The 6,721-nt window shown below is 41.3% G+C and overlaps 1 pseudogene; it reads left to right on the forward strand.

The window, feature by feature from the left end:
• The first annotated feature begins 1,706 nt into the window (after positions 1-1,706).
• Positions 1,707-2,176, forward strand: LOC101105719 (RNA-binding protein 3-like; annotated as a pseudogene).
• The last annotated feature ends 4,545 nt before the right edge of the window (positions 2,177-6,721 follow it).

A 6,721-nucleotide genomic window follows, 5' to 3' on the forward strand; every position in this document is an offset into this window, starting at 1 on the left:
AATTCTTATTAAAAGAAGATGATTAGAAACTAGTGTGAATTATATCTTATCTAGTATCACCACTTCTAGTTACAAAATTTAAGCCTACAAATAATATGAAAAGGCATTAGATGTTATTCTTGTTGAGTATTAAAACACTGGGGGAAAATGAAAATTTCCTCATGGAATAAACTCAAAATGGTTTATGCCCCCAAAAGTCTAAAAAGCAGTTTAATCCCAGACCCATTCCCTCCCTCACCACACAGGTGGTAAACTGTCTGTCCTGCACCTCAGCCGAAACCTGAAGCTTCACTATCTGGAGAAGATAAAATAAGGATTTCCAGACAGGAAGACAGCAGACATAGATGCGTATGGAGTATTTAAAATAGGGATGAAATGGAAATTTACTTATTAGATGTTGAGCTTCTAGGCTTCTTCTCCCACTCGAACCCCAAACTACTAGTAGCCATGTTTACGAGGTCCAGCAAGGACTGGAAAAGAAGTCTCCCCTCAAAAATGTTGGCCCAATTGCCCTAGAAAGAAGCACACCCTCCCCTCCCCCACATCCCCAAACACAAACACAGAGTGTACAGTCAGATTTTGGTGTCTTCCTCGGACAAGAAGGCAAACAAGAATCCCCTGTTGTTAGGGGAGAGCCTCTACTAAGAAATAAAAGCACTTTGGAAAAAAACAGAGGCTTGCAGGGAGAGGAACACTTCAGGAAAAGATTGTCATGAATATCTTCAGAGAGATGAGAAGAATTTTTCTATACATGAAACAAAAAGAAGAAACTATTAAAAAGAACATCTAGAGAACAAAAAGGAACTCTTAGAAGTTAAACATATAATAATAATAAAAGCTCAGTACATTAATAAAATGAAAAGACACGCCAAAGATTGGGAGAAAATATTTGCAAAATACAGTCTGACAGAGGCTTATGTCTAAAATGTACAAAGAATTCTTAAAACTAAACAATAAGAAAACCAACCAACTAAAAACTAGGCAAAAGATGTGAACAGATACGTCCTCAAAGAAGATAATATTGATGGCAAATAAACATATAAAAAGATGCTCAAAATTATATGTCAGTGACTTACAAATTAAAATAGTGAGATACCACTATACACCTTGGAGAAGGCAATGGCACCCCACTCCAGTATTCTCACTTGGAAAATCCCATGGATGGAGGAACCTGGTGGGCTACAGTCCATGGGGTTGCAAAGAGTAGGACATGACTGAGTGACTTCACTTTCACTTATCTTTCACTGTACGCCTATTAGAATATCTGAAAGCTCGATCACACCAAATGCTGGTGAAGGCGTAGAATGACAGGAACTCTTATTTATTGCTGGTGGGAATGCATAAAGGCACCGCCACTTTGGAAGACAGTCTGAAATTTCTTACAAACCTGAGTATAGATTTACCATACAATCCAGAGATGGTGCTCCTTGCTATTCACTTAAATGAGTTGAAAACCGAAGTCCACACAAAAACCTACCACAGAGGTTTACAGCAACTTTATTCAGAGTTGCCAAAAGGGGTCTCACAGAGTCAGACACGACTGAAGCAACTCAGCAGCAGCAGCAGCAGCAGCAGCAGCATCAACCAAGATGCCCTTCAGTAGATGAATGTAAAAGTATCATTGCTGCCCAGTCTCTTGGCTCCTTCGCAGTCGCTGTCTCTTTGGCCTTTTTACGTCTTCATTTCCAGGACTTGGCTTTACTGCCATGCCCTCTGAAGAAGGGAAGCTCTTTGTGGGAGGACTCAACTTCAGCCCTGATGGGCGAGCTCTGGAAGACCATTTCAGCAGCTTCTGACCTGTTTCTGGGGTGGTCATTGTCAAAGACTGGAAGACACAGCTATCCCAGGGTTTTGGTTTCATCGCCTTCAACAGTCCAGAGTGTGCCTCGGACGCTACGAGAGCCTTGAATGGAAAGTCTTGGATAATTGTCAGATCCATGTAGACCACTTGGGCAGGTCGGCCCCGGGGAACAAGAGGAGGTGACTTTGAGCCTGTGGGTGTGGTCACAGTTACTCTAGAAGAGGTGGGGACCGGGACTGTGGAAGTGACAGGTATGACAATCGACCTGGAGGATATGGATATGGACATGGAAGGTCCCGAGACTACGGTGGCAGAAGTCAGGGTGGTTATGACCACTATTTAGGAGGAAATTACAGGGACAGTTATGACAACTGAGATGCATGCACGTCCCACGTAGATACACAAGGAATAAAGCTTCTGATCCAGGACCATCCTTCCAAATGGCTGTATTTACAAAGATTTTTGGAGCTGCACGGAAACATCTGTTTTTAGTACATCTACCTCTTTTTTTCAATTGAGCTCCCAAGGTAGCTTGTTAAAGACCTTTCAGAAAGCTCCATGTGTTTTTAAAATTTTTTTCTCCCATTTAAAGAAAAATTCTGAGACATTTGTAGAGTCTGAGTATTTTTTCCTTTTTTACCAGTTTTTCAGTTCAGGCTCCCAGGATTATTGGTTCTGACCAAAAAAAAAGTTTAACTAGACAAATTGTTTTAAATAAAGTACATCTAGGGATGTTTTTTTAAAAACCTGTACACAATGTTTAATCATGGTTGGGAAATAATTTCCAACGGTTAACTATAAGAAATCAAGAACGTGATTGAAATGGGAAGTGAAGTATTAGTTGCTCAGTTGTGTCAGATGCTTTGCGACCCCATGGACTATAGCCTGCTAGGCTCCTCTGTGCTTGGAGTTCTCCAGGCAAGAATACTGGAGTGGGTTGCCATTCTCTTCTCCAGGGGATCTTCCCAATCCAGGGATCGAACCTAGGTCTCCTCATTGCAGGCAGATTCTTCACCATCTGAGCTACCAGGGAAGGCCAAGAACATGATTACTTAGATGTTTTTTCACTCTAGCACTCTGTCTGATTATATAGTTTTCTAAAAATATTTGTTATGTCATTTCTTTTCTTGTTTGTTTGCTTGGCTGTGCTGCATGGATTGCAGGATTTTAGTTCCCTGACCCGGGATTGAACCTGGGCCACAGCAGTGAGAGACAGAATTCGTAATCCCTAGGCTGCCGGGAAACTCCCTCATTTTTTTCTTAATATTGGAAATAAAAAATGTTCTGTTGTGTCTCACATCACATTTAGGCTGTCCTTCACCAGGATGATTAAAAAGATGAAACCTGAAAACAACACAAAAAATACCAACACAAGCAAGTTACTTTGAAATATGCAAGTAAATACCAGAAGAATTGTTTAAAGAGTTGAAAGTGGTTGCCTCTGGGGAAAAATAAATAGTGAGGATGGGGTGAAAAATTAGTTTTTGTTGTAATGAAAGAAGAATTTGCCTCTTCAGCCGTGTTAGTGGCTCACTGTGATAAAAATTAAAAAAATAAAAATTAAAGAAAAAATGACTGTAGAGAAAGGAAGATGCACCTATAGAATGAGCACCAACTCGGAGTCAGTGTTGCTCCAGACCTGTTCTCATGCTTTGGCTCATGTGAATCCTGCCTGATGCAAAGGCATCTATCACTCCCCTATGATCCAGAGGAGGAAACAGAGGCCCAGAGACGCCAAGAGCCCGCCTGGGGACACACGTCTAAGGGCTGTTCAATCCGTTCATTCCTCTGTTTCCACCACTTTGAGCAGCTCCTCCCAGCACATTATTGTCATTATCTTTTTCTCTGGGTTAGTTCTTCTAAGGAGAGAAGGTCTTCCCCCCCAAAGCCTTCCTCCAGCCTCTGCTGACTTGGGGACAGAACTGTGTCAGTGATTTGATACAATCCAGATGGAAGGTTCCACTTGGCTCTGAAAGCGTGCCTTTTGGGAACACTGATTTGCAGATAAGCCTTGGGATGCGAGTGGAGAACAAGCAAATAGGAGGGGATGGAATATGAAGGCTGGGAGAAGGGCAGTCACTTAGGGATGCGTGTGAGCCTCAGAGAGCAGCTCCTCCACAGCTGTCAGGCCCATGGCCAGGCTTTGGGGCTCGGCCACCAGCCCAGAGTCTCAGAGTTAGAGACACATGCGCTCCACCCATTCACAAATTCCGGAAACACTTCTGAAGACCCAGGGGCAGGCAGTGAGGTGGGAGCGAGGGTATGGTGTTGAATCAGACACAGACCTCTGCCTTGAAAGGTTCATAGACTAGCAAATGAGACAGAAACATGTACAGATGGATAGCCAAATATTTATGATCCAGTGGGATCATAAATAAACATTACAGGGACAGAGTACAGGAAGAAGACAAAAGAGGAGGCCTTGTTACGGAGGAACTGACATAGGGCTGGGTCGTGATAAATGAACAGACGCATGCCAGCAAAAGAAGTAGGGAGGGGCCCCCAGGCCGGGAAAAGAGCAGGTGCAAAAGCGTAGCAGCTTGAATGGATGCTGAATCACAGAAGCACAGTGAGAGGCGCTCGCAAGGCTCCTTGGAGCAGCCCCATGGAGCTCGGAGGAGCTGGTGTCCTGAGATATGGCATTCATTCCTGGTCGCTCTCCTTCCTTGTGCTGTGACCTAAACAAAGTCATCTTGCCTCTCTGAGCCTCAGTTTCTTCCTATATTATAACGGGGATGGTATACTTTGATTTTTTTTAACAACATGAAAATAATACATTGTAGGATTTTTAATTAAAAAAATGTTATGCCCATGTGTGTCATGGAAAACAAGTTTCTTGCTGCAGTCCTTTCTACCCCGACTCACTTCCTCAAGGAAACCTTTTTTAACCATTTATCGTATTATTTAGGTGATAAGCCTCTGAAACACTAAATAAAATGCTGATGGTTCCATTTATTTTTTAAAATATATGTTTATCTTATTTATTTGGCTGTGCCGGGCCTTACCTGCAGCAAGAACATGGGATCTTCAACCTGCAGTTGTGGCATATGGGATCTTTAGCTGTAATGTGCGAACTCTTGGCCAGCATGTTCCCTGACCTGGGACCTAGAACCCAGGCCCTCTGCATTGGGAATGCAGAGTTTTAGCCACTGGATCACCAGGGAGGTTCCATTTATTGATTTGCAGACTCTAGGTAATCTATTGATTTCCCCGGTTTGAAAAACAAAAATTTAGTTCACAAAACATCCTCCTTTTTCTCTTCCTCCGTTTCGCTTGCCTGCCTGTGAATCTATCTAGTCTACGTCTTCTGTTTACCTTTGAACACTTAAAGAATGTACTTACACTTCTATCCCTTGTTTTATCAACTCTAGTCAATAACTCAACAATCTTGAATGAGAATGAAGCTATTGACACACCTACTTTTTATTTCATTTCCCCATCTCTAACACAAGTATTCCACTGACTATACATTTATTTTTATATTGTCAAAATTTTTAACATTGGCATTCTGTCTTCAGTCGTCACTAAGTTTCTATGCTCTGTCTGTAAATTGTTTCTAAAAATCAAAAATAGTGTTTATATTCTTATGACTACATATGGTTTCCTATGTAATCAATAGGATGCTATAATTACACTGTGAGGCAAATGTGATAACCACTACACTACGGAAACTATAATTACATTGTCTCTATTTTTTTTTTCTTTTTTCCCTTGGAGCTTATAACTGCCTTTCTTTTTTCCTTATATTGTCTTATTTTGCCCTGTCCCTAAGTTTTTCCAGTGTCTCAAAGATAATATGGAATCTACAGAATTTCTAGATTATAAGTGCCTCAGGAGCTGGCATTTATTTTCCTCTCTTTGGGCACTGCTGTGTATCCTCAATCTGCCATCTTGAACTTGAAGTCAGAATAGCTTTCAATCTACCTCTTAAGACTATTTTAAAACTGCAGTTGTGCCCAAACAACTTTATAAATGTCAATTACTATCAATGTAAAACTATTATTTCCGTTATTTCTATTTAATTGTATTGTTGATGTTTAAATGCAGTAAACTTCTCCATCACCTCCCAGATGAATGACTTTTTCAAACTCCGTGTGCGGTAACGAGAGGCTCGCTTTCCATATTTAGACATCTCTGATTCCTAGAACATCTTTTCTCTATCAAGTTTACATTTTCCCCTCTGAAAGTTCTTGCTATTGGGTCTAGCTCTTCTTTCTAGTGTCTCAGAGTGTAGGGCAGCTCACTTCCTCATGGACCAGTCCTTGGACAGCCACATCACGACCTTCTTGGTGCTCGTGTGTAGAATATACTCCCAGCTCCTTCCTTCGTCACCCCACCACACAACTTTCCACCCTTCACTTGCCTGACCTTGCTGCCCAAAGGGCAGCACCTACAACTGTCCACAGATTCTAGGCCCAGCTGAGTCCTCACAGCAGACAGTAGATATATAAATGGCATCATTTTCTTAAACTCTCAACCCTTAAAACATCATGAGAACCAAATATAGAAAACCACCACCTCTCTCTTTCATTTAAAATGTCACATATTGATAATACACAAAATACGTACCAAAAGTCCAGTATTGATACTCTACCTTAGTACTGCAGTCACAACACAGCCGCCCAGCATGGAGTTGTTCTCAAAAAAGTCCTCACATCAGCTTGCTCCCCAAACTCCAGCCCAAGAACACAAGCTGGTCTGTGCTGAATTTTTCATTTGTTTGCACAAAACAGAAAAACAGAGGGCGAAAGAATGAAAGTTCCATAAAGTTAAACTTATTAAGGTAGAGGACTTTTCTTTATTTGGACACTCTGTTCTTCTTCCTTATTTTGGTATTAAAATAAAAAGTATCGATATTAAAATGTGTATTAAAACTGTTTTATAAAATGATGAGTGATTCCCACTCAAAGGTTCCAGGAA

This window comes from Ovis aries, chromosome 25 (assembly GCF_016772045.2).
Source record: "Ovis aries strain OAR_USU_Benz2616 breed Rambouillet chromosome 25, ARS-UI_Ramb_v3.0, whole genome shotgun sequence".
Classification (NCBI taxonomy): domain Eukaryota; kingdom Metazoa; phylum Chordata; class Mammalia; order Artiodactyla; family Bovidae; genus Ovis; species Ovis aries.